Source organism: Salmo salar, chromosome 21, assembly GCF_965601325.2.
Source record: "Salmo salar chromosome 21, fSalSal1, whole genome shotgun sequence".
Lineage (NCBI taxonomy): Eukaryota > Metazoa > Chordata > Actinopteri > Salmoniformes > Salmonidae > Salmo > Salmo salar.
Window position 1 is genome coordinate 49,481,712 of NC_138311.1, and position 17,722 is coordinate 49,499,433.

The window sequence follows — 17,722 nt, forward strand, 5'->3', positions numbered from 1 at the left end:
GAAGAATAGGCCTTCACCTTATTTACTGTATGGTTCCAGAGGGCTGGGTAAGGAATAGGCCTTCACCTTATTTACTGTATGGTTCCAGGGGGCTGTGTGAGGAATAGGCCTTCACTATATTTACTGTATGGTTCCAGGGGGCTGTGAGGAATAGGCCTTCACCTTATTTACTGTATGGTTCCAGGGGGCTGGGTGAGGAATAGGCCTTCACCTTATTTACTGTATGGTTCCAGGGGGCTGTGAGGAATAGGCCTTCACCTTATTTACTGTATGGTTCCAGGGGGCTGTGAGGAATAGGCCTTCACTATATTTACTGTATGGTTCCAGGGGGCTGGGTGAAGAAGAGGTCAGATAGGGTTAGAGTTGAGTCATACAGATATGGGACTAAATAGAACATGAATGATTGGATCACTAAGTCAAAGGGTCGTCTTGATAACATAATGGGATGACTACTACCCATTTTGTAGGCTACGTTGTTCAGGGGGAAATGAAACTGCATGAAAAACTGATTGTGCTAAGAATCAATCTACCTGAAATACCCAAGCAGTCAAGATGAATTGTACATCAAATTAGAGAGACATATTCCAACATGTCTACATGCTGCACACCAACAAACAAACAAACATGTACAGTTGAAGCCGGATGTTTACATACACTTAGGTTGGAGTCACTAAAACTCATTTTTCAACCACTCCACAAATTTCTTGTTAACAAACTATACTTTTGGCAAGTCGGTTAGGACATCTACTTTGTGCATGACACAAGTAACTTTTCCAACAATTGTTTACAGACAGATTATTTCACTTATCATTCACTGTGTCACAATTCCAGTGGGTCAGAAGTTTACATACACTAAGTTGACTGTGCCTTTAAACAGCTTGGAAAATTCCAGAAAATGATGTCATGGCTTTAGAAGCTTCTGATAGGCTAATTGACATCATTTGAGTCAATTGGAGGTGTACCTGTGGATGTATTTCAAGGCCTACCTTCAAACTCAGTGCCTCTTTGCTTGACATCATGGGAAAATCAAAAGAAATCAGCCAAGACCTCAGAAAACAAATTGTAGACCTCCACAAGTCTGGTTCATCCTTGGGAACAATTTCCAAACGCCTGAAGGTACCACGTTCATCTGTACAAACAATAGTACGCAAGTATAGACATCATTGGACCAAGCAGCCGCCATACCGCTCAGGAAGGAGACACGTTCTGTCTCCTAGAGATGAACGTACTTTGGTGCGAAAAGTGCCAATCAATCCCAGAACAACAGCAAAGGACCTTGTGAAGATGCTGGAGGAAACAGGTACAAAAGTATCTATATCCAGAGTAAAACGAGTCCTATAGCGACATAACCCGAAAGGCCGCTCAGCAAGGAAGAAGCCACTGCTCCAAAACCGCCATAATTAGTACAATAGTTTTCAGCTGTGCTAACATAATTGCAAAAGGGTTTTCTAATGATCAATTAGCCTTTTAAAATGATAAACTTGGATTAGCCAACACAATGCGCCATTGGAACACAGGAGGGATGGTTGCTGATAATCGGCCTCTGTACGCCTATGTAGATATTCCATAAAAAATCTTCCGTTTCCAGCTACAATAGTCATTTACAACATTAACAATGTCTAAACTGTATTTCTGATCAATTTGATGTTATTTTAATAAACAGAAATTAGCTTTTCTTTGAAAAACAAGGACATGTCTAACTGACCCTAAACTTTTGAGCTCTAGTGTAGATAAATCTATGTCCATTAGTGCTTTGTGGCAACTGTGTCTTTGTACACCTTCCTTCCTTAATCTTGTCAGTAAAGTCTGGAGCTGGTTTGAACTCATTCAAGTTCCTTGTGTGTCTCCCATGACACTTTCCATGGATAGCATTCAGAAGAAAATGTTATGTTGCTGGTGAAGTCGTTCAACCCGTCTTGAAATAGCAATTCAAGAAACACTTTTCCACATGACCCATTTCAGATTATAACAAACAGCTATATTTCCTATTTGCTTGAACAACTTTGTGTACAGGCAGTTTCAGACCTTTTCCACCTAGGAAAGTTGAATGTGGCCTCAGACCATAGAAGCAGTTCTGCCACTCGGTAGGCTACCATTGGCCCAAATAACTATCCTTCATATTCATGTTACTATCGGTGTCACGTCCTGACCAATATTTAGGTATTATTTCTATTATATTTGGTCAGGACGTGGCAGAGGTATATTTGTTTTGTATTATGGGGTTTTGTGTGTGGTGTAGTGGGGTGTATTAGTTTGGTATAGGTTCTAGGTTTGTTTTTCTATGTGTAGTTTTGGGTGCTGGACTCTCAATTGGAGGCAGGTGTTTCTAGTTGCCTCTGATTGGGAGTCCCATAAGTAGGTGTGTGTTTGTTTGGTTTTCGTGGGTAGTTGTTTTTGCACTGCGTGTTGTGTGCCTGCAAAACTGTTCCTGTCGTGTATATTGTTTTCCAGTGGATGCGTTACTCCTTTTTTGAATTAAAACATGAGCATCCATATTCCCGCTGCAGTTTGGTCTATTCAACACGGCTCTTTTTGTACAGAACCACCCACCAAAGGACCAAGCAGCAGAAGAGGAGGAAGCCACAGGAGAAGAAAATGGAGGAATGGACCTGGCAGGACGAAAGAAAATTCTGGGCGGACAAGTTAAGGGAGCTAAGGGAACCCGAGAGGCAGCCCCAAGATTTTTTTTGGGGGGGGCACACGGGTAGTTTGGCCAGGCCAGGGAAGAGCCGTAAGCCAGCTACCCGTGACTACAGGGAGGTGCGTACGAGGTGGAGGGCGCCATGTTACGCTGAGGTGCGCACCATCTCGCCTATACGGACGCACAGCCCAGTTCGCCCAGTACCAGCGCCCCGCAGGTGCCAGGGCAAGGGGAGCATCGAGCCGGAAGGGGTGATGCCAACCCTGCACTCAAGACCGCCAGTGCGCCCTTTCGGTCCGGTGTTTCCCGCCAGACGCACTAGCATGGAGGTGCGTGTCTCCAGGCTGGCACGTCCTATACCAGCCCCACGCATCAGGAGTCTAGTGTGTCAACCCAGCCTCGCCAGTCAACAGTCACCAGAGCTGCCCGCCAGTCAACAGTCGTCAGTGCTGCCCGCCAGTCAACCATCACCAGAGCTGCCCGCCAGTCAACAGTCGTCAGAGCTGCCCGCCAGTCAACAGTCGTCAGAGCTGCCCGCCAGTCAACAGTCGTCAGAGCTGCCCGCCAGTCAACAGTCGTCAGAGCTGCCCGCCAGTCAACAGTCATCAGAGCTGCCCGCCAGTCAACAGTCGTCAGAGCTGCCCGCCAGTCAACAGTTGCCAGAGAGGTCAGACTGCCCTGAACTGCCGGAGTGGCCGGACTGCCCTGAACTGCCGGAGTGGCCGGACTGCCCTGAACTGCCGGAGTGGCCGGACTGCCCTGTTCTGCCGGAGTGGCCGGACTGCCCTGTTCTGCCAGAGTGGCCGGACTGCCCTGTTCTGCCAGAGTGGCCGGACTGCCCTGTTCTGCCAGAGTGGCCGGACTGCCCTGTTCTGCCAGAGTGGCCGGACTGCCCTGTTCTGCCAGAGTGGCCGGACTGCCCTGTTCTGCCAGAGTGGCCGGACTGCCCTGTTCTGCCAGAGTGGCCGGACTGCCCTGTTCTGCCAGAGTGGCCGGACTGCCCTGTTCTGCCAGAGTGGCCGGACTGCCCTGATCTGCCAGAGGTGCCCGCCTGCCCTGATCTGCCAGAGGTGCCCGCCTGCCCTGATCTGCCAGAGGTGCCCGCCTGCCCTGATCTGCCCGAGTGGTCCTCCTGCCCTCCGGTCCAGCCCGAGTGGCCCGCATGCCCTCCGGCCCAGCCCGAGTGGCCCGCATGCCTTCCGGCCCAGCCCGAGTGGCCCGCATGCCTTCCGGCCCAGCCCGAGTGGCCCGCATGCCTTCCGGCCCAGCCCGAGTGGTCCGCCTGCCCTGATCTGCCAGGGTGCCCGGCCTGTCAGAATCAGCCCGAGTGGCCCTCCTGCCCTCCGGCCCAGCCCGAGGGGCCCTCCTGCCCTCCGGCCCAGCCCCAGGGGCCCTCCTGCCCTCCGGCCCAGCCCGAGGGGCCCTCCTGCTCTCCGGCCCAGCCCGAGTGGCCCTCCTGTCCTCCGGCCCGGCCCGAGTGGCCCTCCTGTCCTCCGGCCCGGCCCGAGTGGCCCTCCTGTCCTCCGGCCCGGCCCGAGTGGCCCTCCTGTCCTCCGGCCCGGCCCGAGTGGCCCTCCTGTCCTCCGGCCCTGCCCGAGTGGCCCTCCTGTCCTCCGGCCCGGCCCGAGTGGCCCTCCTGCTCTCCGGCCCGGCCCGAGGGGCCCTCCTGCTCTCCGGCCCAGCCCGAGGGGCCCTCCTGCTCTCCGGCCCAGCCCGAGGGGCCCTCCTGCTCTCCGGCCCAGCCCGAGGGGCCCTCCTGCTCTCCGGCCCAGCCCGAGGGGCCCTCCTGTCCCCCGGCCCAGCCCGAGGGGCCCTCCTGTCCCCCGGCCCAGCCCGAGGGGCCCTCCTGTCCCCCGGCCCAGCCCGAGGGGCCCTCCTGTCCTCCGGCCCAGCCCGAGGGGTCCGTCTGCCTGGCGCAGCTATCGGCTCCACCGAAGTGGGCGACGCCGAGGGTGGAGCAGGGTCCACGTCCTGCACCGGAGCCACCTCCAGGATAGGTGGGTTGGGGAGGGAGGGTGTAGCACAGTGCCGTCGTTGACGGCAGCCACCCTCCCTTCCCTCCCTTATTGTTTAGGGGGTATTGCTTTTTGGTTTTGTTGGGGTAATGGAGATTTTTTGTGTTTTCTTTTAAGGTGCATTCCGGGGTCTGCACCTTTAGGGGGGGGTAATGTCACGTCCTGACCAATATTTAGGTATTATTTCTATTATATTTGGTCAGGACGTGGCAGAGGTATATTTGTTTTGTATTATGGGGTTTTGTGTGTGGTGTAGTGGGGTGTATTAGTTTGGTATAGGTTCTAGGTTTGTTTTTCTATGTGTAGTTTTGGGTGCTGGACTCTCAATTGGAGGCAGGTGTTTCTAGTTGCCTCTGATTGGGAGTCCCATAAGTAGGTGTGTGTTTGTTTGGTTTTCGTGGGTAGTTGTTTTTGCACTGCGTGTTGTGTGCCTGCAAAACTGTTCCTGTCGTGTATATTGTTTTCCAGTGGATGCGTTACTCCTTTTTTGAATTAAAACATGAGCATCCATATTCCCGCTGCAGTTTGGTCTATTCAACACGGCTCTTTTTGTGACAATCGGCAGCTTTACATAGGAGCTATTTCATACTCACTTTAAGGCCCCACCTGGGCAGAATGAGACCAAGTAGCTAAGTTATGTAAAAAAATCATTAACATTATTCAACACACTCTAACAAATGAAGGGCCTCTCACTGACTGAGGAGTGAACAAGAAATGTCCACAGGTCCTCTAACATGTCAAGCCTTGTGATGTTGTTGTTAGTCGAGTCATCACAATGAGACGAGGGCAGATGGACAGACCTCTGATTTGTCCCTCTCCCTCTCTTCCTTTTTCTCTCCTACTTTATTTCGCTCCTTCTCCCTTTTTTCGATCCCTCTCTCCTCCTGACTTGTGCTGAATCAATGAACATGTTACATCCAGGATGGTTTCAAAGCACCTCAAAACAAAGCCAAACACTAATGCTTTGTTCAAGAGTCGTTACGATTCTATAAAACTGTCACGAAAAGCAACAGACATTACCACAGTTGCTCTGTGCTTGATATGTTCACACAGTAATGTGAAGTCTGAGTGGACCATTCATAATAGATTAGCTATGAAGACCTTGCCATTCTTTTCCAATTAAGGTATGAAGTCATGCTCTCAATGAGGACAACATAACGGCGTGCTTCATCCACTGACCATGTTTAAAGATTGACAATGTGCATTTGCTGCTGAATATGACATGGGTCCCATAACAGTTATGATCATCAATGCACTATGGAAGCACAGACAGAACATACAGAGCTGTAACGTTGACACAGGGAGTCAGGAAGCAGATACCGTTAGTGAGTTTAATAATAATGACCGTAGACCGATACAAAACACGCTAAACGTCTGACAAGGAAACAGAGCCAATACTGCTTGAAGAGTGATGCTGGGGAGTGCCGGATAAAGGGGAAGTAATCAGGGTAGTGATGAAGTCCAGGTGTGCCTCATGATGAGCCACAGATGTGCGTAATGAGGATTGCCAGGTGTGTGTAAGGATTGGTTGCCAGGACCGGTGGTAAATAGACCGGCGACGTTGAGCGCCGGAGAGGGGGAGCGAGAGTAGAGCCTTCAGAAAGTATTCACACACCTTGACTTTTTCCACATTTTGTTTTGTTACAGCCTGAATTTGAAATTGATTAAATTGAGATTTTGTGTCACTGATCTACACACAATACTGCATCATGTCAAAGTGGAATTTTGTTTATAGAACATTTTAGAAATTCATAAATTTAAATCTGCAAATAATGTCTTGAGTCAATAAATATTCAACCTCTTTGTTGTGTCAAGCCAAAGGTTCAGGAGTAAAAATGTATTTAACCAATCACATAATAAGTTGCATGGACTGTTCAATAATGTTAAATAATAGTCATTAACATGATTTTTGAATGACTAACCCGTCTCTGTACCTCACACATCTGTAAGGTCCTTCAATCGAGTAGTGAATTTCAAGCGCAGATTCAACCACAAAGACCAGGGAGGTTTTTCAATGCCTCGCCAAGATGGGCACAGATTGGTAGATGTGTCAAAAAATAAAAAGCAGACAGTAAATGTCCCTTTGAGCATAGCGAAGTTATTAATTAGGCGTTGGATGGTGTAGCAATACACCCAGTCACTACAAAGATACAGGTGTCCTTCCTAACTCAGTTGCCGGAGAGGAAGGAAACCGCTCGGGGATTTCACCATGAGGCCAACGGTAATTTTAAAACAGTTAGAGTTTAATAGTTGTGACATGAGAAAACTGAGAATGGATCAACAACATTGTATTTACTTCACAATACTAACCTAAATGACAGAGGAATATATTCCAAAACATGTATTCTGTTTGCAACAAGGCACTTAAGTAATACTGCAAAAAATGTGGCAAGGAAATTAACTTTTTGTCCTGAATACAAAGCGTTATGTTTGGCACAAATCTAACACAACACATCACTGAGTACCACTCTTCATATTTTCAAGCATGCTGGTGGCTGCATCATGTTATGGGTATGCTTGTCATCTGCAAGAACTAGGGTGTTTCTTTAAGGACAAAATGAAACGAAATAGAGCTAGAGGAAAACCTGGTTCAGTCTGCTTTCCAATTGACACTGGGAGACAAATTCACCTTTCAACAGTACAATATCCTAAAACACAAAGCCAAATCTATGCTGGAGTTGCTTACCAAGACAACATTGAATCTTCCTGAGTGGACTAGTTACAGTTTTGACTTAAATCTGCTTGAAAATCTATGGCAAGACTTGAAAATGGCTGTCTAGCAATGATCAACAATCAACATGATGGAGCTTGAGGAATTTTAAAAGGAATAATGTGCAAATATTGTACAATCCAGGTGTGCAAAGCACTTAGAGCTACCCAAAAACACTCACAGCTGTAATCGCTGCCAAAGGTGCTTCTACAGAGTATTGACTCTGGGGTGTGAATATTTAAGTAAATTAGATACTCTATTTCTGTATTTCATTTTCAATAAATTTGGAAAAATGTCTGAAAACATGTTTTCACTTTGTCATTATGGGGTATTGTGTGTAAATGAGGGAGAGAAAAAATTATATTTAATCCATTTTGAATTGAGGCTGTAACACAACAAAATGTGGAATAAGTCAATGGGTACAAATACTTTCTGAAGGCACTGTACAAAGGTATCTGTATACAATTTTAAGTATTATAATAAATAAATAATGATAACCTCCATTTAGATTTTACTTTACATATTAGATATGTGACTAGTCTGTACTATCTACAGAGACAGCGTAAAGGCAGAAAACAGTTTAAAGTGTTTCTGTTACAGTAGACATGGGGTTGTTGTTGATGATGCCATGAGCGATTCAAGATAATAACAACATAAACAGCCATCAGGAAATCGGGATTAAATTCACCTTTTGCTTTTTAGAATCCAATCTTGACGGAAGCTCTTCTGCAGAGGAGCTATATAAACCAGGTGGTGCACCTCATTCCACTGATAAAGCCAACGTTGTCATCCACTAAAGTGGGGGCTGAGGATTCTAACATTTCAGTACATGGAGATTAGTAATGGAACAACGTATCATTTGGCAATGATCTATTTTGCTGCGGTTGTTAATTAAAGCAAGTATGCAGAATGTGTGTGCAAAGCCATGATATCACAATGCACCAAGTGAATCCCAAATCAAGCTTTGCATATTATAATCCTGTTCAAATGTGAATAAATAAAACCTATGCATTAATGTGGGCAAGATTTCATTTTAATAAGTGAAGGGAGAAATGGAGAAAAAAAATGGCATTACATCTCACTTCAACTTGTTGTGGAGAGTGTGGGAAGGAATCGTTCCTTCTCATTAAAGGTGCAATCAGGAGCCCCCCAGATCTCCAATGTAATAACCAGTGAAAATAATCTGTTTTATTGATAGGCACATGCAGCAGAGTGTGTGCCAACTGCCTGTGTCTTATAGGAGGATATAATTCTTTGTGACTGCTCCTCAGGGCATCAGCTCTTCAAGTTCATCGTTTCTCTTTCTGATAGATATAGTTTGCCCTAAAAACCTGAGATTTTAATATGAGAGCTAACAATCTCTGCCAGCGGACATTTGGAAATGGAACAAAAAATGTCATGTCAGTTGACAGAATATTTTTTAAAGCTGTACACCTTCCATCTTATTTTAATTTATTGATGGATTCAAAAAGTAATCCTACACACGCCAGACACTTTGTTTTTTTTAAAGGGGAGAGTGGATGCTCTTGGTGCACACTGAGCTCTATTAGAATGGAATATTTCAACAAAGTCTAACTTTGTCAATTGATTGACTGTGCCTCACAATAGGTTTGTGTCTACATAAATACATGTTTGGCTCCAGAGTGGTGCAGCGGTCTAAGGCACTGCATCTCAGTGCTAGAGGCATCAATACAGACCCTGGTTTGATTCCAGGCTGTATCACAACCGGCCGTGATTGGGAGTCCCTTAGGGCGGCGCACAATTGGCCCAGCGTTGTCTGGGTTTGGCCGAGGTAAGCCGTCATTGTAGATAAGAACTTGTTCTTAACTGACTTGCCTAGGTATATAAAAGTTATATCTTTTTTTTTTTTAAATGGCTCATGAGAGGGATCTTATTTCTTTTTTTAACACAACGTTTGTACTTATCGGTCATGTCTCCGTCAGTCAGATCATAGGTAATCTCATCACATCACAAGAAAATACGTCATATTTCATCATCATCTTTAATCCAATCCAAATCACACTGCTTATTTGACTATAGAGGTCTTAAGGTGAAAGACCACATAATGTAAAAAACTGACCTCTCCATAGATGTTTCTAAATTCTTTCTGTATATTACTGAACCATGTATAGATCTTGAACACATTAGAGTTATTATATTATACTTATCATGTTAGAGTTATCATTCAACTGGGTGGCAGGTATCACATATGTCAACATTCAACTGGGCGGCAGATAGCCTAGTGGTTAGAGAATCCCCGAGCTGACAAGGTGAGAATCTGTCATTCTGTCCCTGAACAATGTAGTTAACCCACTGTTCCTAGGCTGTCATTGTAAATAAGAATTTGTTCTTAACTGACTTGCCTAGTTAAATAAAGATAAATACAATTGGAGTTATTATACCTATCATATTAGAGTTATCATATTAGAGTTATCATATTATACTTATCATATTAGAGTTATCATATACTTATCGTATTATACTTATCATATTAGAGTTATCTTATTATACTTATCGTATTATACTTATCATATTAGAGTTATCTTATTATACTTATCGTATTATACTTATCATATTATACCTATCATATTAGAGTTATCATATACTTATCGTATTATACTTATCATATTAGAGTTAGCATATTATACTTATCGTATTATACTTATCTTAATAGATTTATCATATTAGAGTTATTTTACATTTGAATTGACAATTCCCAGTAATCCTAGACATTGACTAATGGATCAGTAATTCCTACAGTGAACCAGTACAGTGAGTAGTCACTTAGTAGGAGTCACATTGTGTCAGTGGGAGGCTGTCATACTGTACCATGGACCCAAGCACTAGGATTCGTCAACTTAAATGAGGCCAGGTACCACAGGCTGAAATGACATTTTTGTATCTACTTATAAATGTTGAGATGTTTTGGTAGTTTGGTCCTTTATTATGACTATTTTTAAAATGTAAACATGAAATTGTCAAAAACGTAATGTAAATGTATATTTTCTTTAGTTTGTCATACTAGTGTTATCAACATTTCATGCTTTTTAACTACTTTTAAATGGATATATATCCATTATTTAAAAGTTCAATACATTGAATCACATATAATTTTAAAGCCCATTTCATAGAGAATGTTACAAACTGGACTATATGTAGTAACTTACTTTGAAGAGATGGCGATTGGGTCAAAATAGGCATTTAGCAATTGGTAGTCTATATTCAATGTACTTGTCTTTAACTGCCATTTCCTGAAAGTCAGACTCTTCCCACACGTCATTTTTCTCAGCTTCAGAAGCATCTGCATTCACCAGTGTTTGTGTGGTTATGTTCTTCAGACTTGATATGTTGTAAAAATAAATCTTCTAGATAATGTTTGCTTTGAAAAATGTGCCAAAGATTCATTTTACTTACATATTTATCCATAATCGGGTCTGAATAAGTCCGGTCTTGGAGTGTCTTAGCAAAATTAAACCAAAACATTTAGGCTGTCTGCATCCAGTGTCCAGAAAAAGGAATTTGATATTTAATTAAATATCACCATTTGCATATTTTGTATAATATTTCAGACAAATGTAAATACATTTTTTGTTTGTTTGTGTGTCTACATTCAACTGGTAAACGTTGATTGTGATATGATTAAGAGAAGAAAATAAAAAAACTACTCGAGTGTGGTGCCTGAACTTAAATTACACAATTTAGAACAATGGTATTCAAAGTCTTGGTAAGGGGGGAATTGCAATGGGGTTGCCAAAAATGTAATTAAAATATATTTTTTTAATGGTGTCCCCCGAATATTCTGCTGAAAATAATGGGTTCCCCACTGAAAAAGTTTGAATACCACTGATCTAGAATCATCAAGCAGCTCTGCTCCACTGTTTCTGATGGAGAGATTGTCAGTGTAGTAATTTCTTCCAGACCATAGTGGGAGCTTTAGTGTTATACAGCCTATTACAGTAAGGACATGGGAGAATCTGTGCCTCACAAAGTGTTGTTTAAGAAGGGATACAAGTGCACAGTAATGACATGAAGACAATGGAATACAGATGTAGGATCTTAATTTGAACAAGTTTGTTACAGCAGGAAAATAATCCTGCAGCAATAGGAAATGTGAATTATGATGTGGATTATAATGAATGGACCTTTTTGTAACACTTTACTTGACACCCAGTGTCATAACATGTTATGACACGGTCATAACCATGTCATAATATGTCATATCAGCTGACATAACTTGTCATAAGCTGTGATGATATGGTCATATCACATATATTTACACCTGTTGTGACATATATGGTGTTATTTTATGGCTGGTTATGACATCTACATAAGAGTGTCAAAACCCCATTTTTTTCCCTGCCAAGAAGTTTCCTTTCGTTTGAAACTTTGTTTCTTAAATCCTTTGTTGTTGTCATAATGAATTCTTTACAGTCATGGCTTTAAGTCACATTTTAAACAACTTGTAGAAAATACACTTTATGACACTGTCATGAAGCATTATGATTGTCCTTTGTCAATTTCTTGTGTCACTTTCTTGGACTAAGAAAATACACTTCATGACACTGTCAAGAAACATTGTGACCATCAGAATCATACAAGCCAGATAGGCCTATCACATACATGCCCTTATATCAGTTATCAGTCGAAAAGAGAGTCCTGCCCCTAAAATCTGCTTCTGCATTCATCCCAGTCATCAGCAACAGAGCATTGATGGTAGGTGCATGTCTGACATCAATGTGTGCACAATTACAATGATAATTTAATATGGTCAATAAGAAAGAAAAAAAATATATATATATATATATATAACATAAACATATTGTTGACATGTAAGCTATGTTGTAATGGATTGTTTTGCCTTGTGGGGTAGGTTTTGTGGGTTTTGACACTCTTAAGTAGGTGTCATAACCAGCCATAAAATAACACAATATATGTCACAACAGGTCTAAATACATTTACATTTACATTTTAGTCATTTAGCAGACGCTCTTATCCAGAGCGACTTACAGTAGTGAATGCATACATTTCATACATATTTTTCCCGTACTGGTCCCCCGTGGGAATCGAACCCACAACCCTGGCGTTGCAAACACCATGCTCTACCAACTGAGCCACATAAATATATGTGTCACGACAGTGTTATTACCATATTATAGCAGGTTATGACAAGTTATGTCAGCTGTTATGACATATTATGACATGGTTATGACAGTGTCATAATGTACTATGACGCTGGGTGTCAAGCAAAGTGGTACCGACATAGTAGGGGATGATATATTTTCAATAAGTGCAAATTACAAACTTCAGAAGGCTTTTTAAACCTCAAATACACTACAAAATTTACAATTTACATTTCCTGCATTGCAGGAAAGTTCTCCTGCAACAGGGTGATCAAATTAAGATCCTACATCTTTAGACCTAGTATCTTACAGCTCTACCTGTCAACAGCTATGGCAAGTTGATTCATGTTCAAATCCTCTTACTCCTATGAGTAATTTGTACTTGATTTTGACAGTAGACATGCTATTAATACAGTTATTACTGCTAGATAAGGGGGCTAAATAAGGTCACACAGAGGGTTTCTTGGTAGTCTTAAACAAATATATTTGAAACAAAGTATACACCTCACACACATGGTCATGGACAAAAAAAAGACACCTCTACCATGTCAGATATAGAGTTGAAATGTATTCAACTTTGAGTTTGCATTGCAATGTTACACTTAATATACATCACAGAAGACTGAAATATAACAAAACCTTCTGACATAGAAACACTGGATTTTCAGCAGGTTTTTTGAAATATTTAACCTTTATTTAACTAGGCAAGTCAGTTGAGAAAAAATTCTTATTTACAATGACGGCCTACCCCGGCCAAACCCTCCCCTACCCCGGACGACGCTGGGCCAATTGTGCACTGCCCTATGGGACTCCCAATCACGGCCAGTTGTGATACAGCCTGCGATCAAACCAGGGCCTGTAGTAACGTCTCTAACACTGCGATGCAGTGCCTTAGACCACTGCGCCACTCGGGAACCAACAATAATGATGATTAATTATGAAAAATATTAACAACATTCCATCCATGAGGCCACTAGAAGAAGATTTTGTCATTTGACTCCAGGAAAGGGCTACTAAAGACACCATTTTGAATTATACTCTATCTGTGACATACCACAACTATTCGGAAAAGGCAATGAAAACTATTTAACCTTGATACTGTCAATAAAGTCAAGTTGTTCTCTAGAAATGGTTACGATATGACCTAGCAAGCTTTGTCTGGCAGGCCACAGAACACAAGAGAAGTGACCGCTGAGACAACTGATGCCACTTTATCTACTGTAGATCATAATTTCAATCCTTTTCGTGCAAAGATCACATGGAAATCCCAGTCCTCTCCCTCATAATATCTTGTGTAACTGCTTGACTTCATTGGATGAATTCTCGGCCTGGGGGGAAAACTATGAGTAATTTGATGACCATACAAACGCAGAACAAACCTTCCCTGAGTAATTGTGTATAGTTATGCCAAAAATATTTACAGATAATCTAAGATATCCTTCCTTAGTGACTCCGAAGCATAATGTTCTACAAACACAAGAACGAGGAAGTAGTTTCACCATTTCCTCCTGCAGCAATGTACCACAGTGAGAAATGTACCACAGTGACAGTGCAGACATAAGTCAAGTTGTTGGAATTTAACCCAGTTATCTGAGTAAAAAAATGTATTATGTTGTGGTGGCCTTCAATAATATGGATTTGTAAAAGTAATATTCGGTCAAAGACCAAATATACACTTCAAATATTTCAGAGATACCCGTGGATAATGTTAGTGGAAATGTGATAAATAACATGTTCTCCACCATGCTCTCACCTGGGCAAGAGGAGACACCTTCAGCTCACCCCCCTGTTCCTAATTTCAGAATGCCTCCCTGAGCCCCAGCAGGAGTCCATATACCCATTACATGATGTACTTTTAAACAAACTTGGACCTCCTGAAAGTGAAGCTAGACTTCAGAGGATGTGGCATGTTTATGGGAATGTACTGTAAAGATTTTCTCATTTCTTCTGGTCACCTTGGGCACAGTGACATGTATGCTTTGGAGCCTTTGATATGAGACATGGAGGTTTGGTAGGAAAGGTGCAAATGAAGATATTTTGGGGGCATTTTCCCCTCCTGTGAGCATAGAGAAGTAAGAAATGGAGCCGGTCCTTCTCTGGAGATTACAGGTAATATGGGCATAGCCTTCATAAACATTCTTGACGCAACCTGATGATGGAGAGATTGCTCCAGGAAAAGACATTTTCACACTTTGATTTGCCTGAAATGAGCTGGAGAAGTCAGCGATATCTTTGAGGTTCTTAACAGAGAAACCTGCCCTTTAGCATTAGATCTCTCTTTCTCCACCCATACTATATTGAACAAAAATATAAACGCAACATGTAAGGTGTTGGTCCCATGTTGCATGAGCTGAAATAAAAGATCCCAGAAATTTTCCATACACACAAAAAGCTTATTTCTTTCCAATTTTGTGCACACATTTGTTTACATCCCTGTTAGTGAGCATTTCTCCTTTGCCAAGATAATCAATCCACCTGACAGTTGTGGCAAATCAAGAAGCTGATTGAACAGCATGATCATTACACAGGTGCACCTTGTGCTGGGGACAATAAAAGGCTGCTCTAAAATGAACAGTTTTGTCACACACAATGCCACAGATCTCTCAAGTTTTGAGGGAGTGTGCAATTGGTATGCTGACTGCAGGAATGTTCCCCAAAGCTGTTGCCAGATAATTTATTGTTCATTCCTCTACCATAAACCATTTCCAACATCATTTTAGAGAATTTGGCAGTACATCCGACCGGCCTCACAACCGCAGAACATGTGTAACCACGCCAGCCCAGGACCTCCACATCTGGCTTCTTCACCTGCAGGATCATCTGAGACCAGCCACCCGGACAGCTGATGAAACTGAGGAGTATTTATTTCTGTAATAAAGCCATTTTTGTGAGAAAAACTCATTCTGATTGGCTGGGCCTGGCTTCCCAGTGGGTGGGCCCAGTCATGTGAAATCCATAGATTAAGGCCTGATTTCCTCATATGAACTGTTACTTAGTGAAATCGTTGAAATTGTTGCATGTTGCATTTATATTTTTGTTCAGTATAGAATATACAGATCTGTTCCAAAAATGCGTCCCAAGTATATAAATTCATGAAATAAAACACAACAAAGAGCTGATGATGGTTTATTAGTATTCATCTCTGAGAAAAATGCTAAATTTGATCCAACTAAGCCATTGAAGACAGGCTTTAATCCAAGCCCTTGTGGGGTAGCCTCGAGCAAATTAGGAATGTAGAACGTCTGTATATCTATCCGAGGTCAGCATAGAGTTGACCCAGTGCTACATATGCATGTTAATTTGCCTAATCTCTCCTCTACAAATGTCTTACAGGCACATAAAAAGGTTTATGAAAATCTGAGACAGCCAAGGCTTGAAATCATGAGAGAAACCTTTACGTTGCCTCTTGATCTACTGTAACGCAGATGCATTATTTATATATATTTTTTTAAATAATGTGAAACTAGAAAAAACATTTGCATATGTTGACAATGATGAGACTAAATATGATGTGTATGATATGGGCTGGAGGTAGCCTATCGGTTTAGAGAGTTGGGCTGTAACCGAAGAATCTCTGGTTCAAATCCCTGAGCTGACAAGGTGAAAAATCTGTGTGCCTTGAGCACATCCTGTAAAGCACTCTGCATAAGCGTGCCTGCTAAATGACATACAATTACATATATATATATATATATATATTCCCAAGATGATGTATAATGGGACTAATATAAGGGTTTAATGAATTCAGAACTAAATATTGAATAAACTATAATGAATGTAATCTGTGGGAAATCATAGTGCTTTACTGCATTGATCTTATGTGACCGCCCCTCATCTGGAGAGATGTAGTTATTTCAAATACACTGTGGAAATTACGTAAATACAACTCTTCTAGCACAAGGTGATTGTGTCATTCTGAGTAACGGTGGATAATTTTACTCCACAGGTTCACCATGCAAGATGGTGACAAAAACGTTGTCCCCTGCAACAATTCCAACAGCCATTAGTTAACCACTAGGCCCAAGACAATGGCAATAGCCAGCATACTAAAACTCATATAAATAAAAAAGGATATATTATGGCTGTATCACAGGCTGTATCACAACCGGCAGTGATTGGGAGACCCCTAGGGCTGCGCACAATTGGCCCAATGTCGTCCGGGTTTGCCCGGTGTAGGCCGTCATCGAAAATAAGAATTTGTTCTTCTCTGACTTGCCTAGTTAAATAAAGGTTAAAAGTAATTATTATTTTTAAATGGCTACTGTAGCAGTAACCCACATTAAGCATGCTGAATAACACACATGTAGTGTCCATTGAGTTGGTGTGTAATAATAACCACCTCATTGAAGGTGGAAAATATGTTTTTCTCTTACAGCAGGTACCCCAGTATCTTTGAAATGTCAGTGATCCCAGACATGTGTAATGGTCTGGGTGTAGCTGGTGCAGAGGAGTCAGGCGCAGGACAGCAGAGATGAGTAATAAAAGTAACTTTACTCAAAAATCACCAAATACATGAAGATATACCAAGCCCACACAAACGGACCGAAAAACATAAAACAAACACGCACAAAAACCATGGGGAAAACAGAGGGTTAAATAAAGAACATGTAATTGGGGAATTGAAACCAGGTGTGTAAAACAAAGACAAAACAAATGGAAAATGAAAAGTGGATCGGCGATGGCTAGAAGGCCGGTGACGTCGACCGCCGAACGCTGCCTGAACAAGGAGAGGGACCGACTTCGGCGGAAGTCGTGACAACATGCCTTTAACCAGCGAAAGCTAAAAGATGCAGGGCCTTTTTCCCAGCAACTAACAAGCTACAAAACACAAACTGTCATCCCCAACCCCAAGACAGGACCATAACCATACCATAACCATACTGTAACTTGCACTCAGCTCAGACACCCATCCATACCCCACAAGACATGCTATCAGAGGTCTCTTCACAGTCCCCAAGTCCAGAACAGACTATGGGAGGTGCACAGTACTACACAGAGCCATGACTACATGGAACTCTATTCCACATCAGGTAAGTGATCCAAACAGTAAAATCAAAAAAAAAAATCTGTTGTGAAATCTATGGTAATGTTTTTACAATTGTATAACTGCCTTAATTTTGCTGGACCCCCGGAAGAGTAGACGTTGCTTTGGCATGTACTAATGGGGATCCATAATAAATAAATAAAAAATACAAAACACAGGCACCTTACTCATTTCCATAAGTATATATGTATT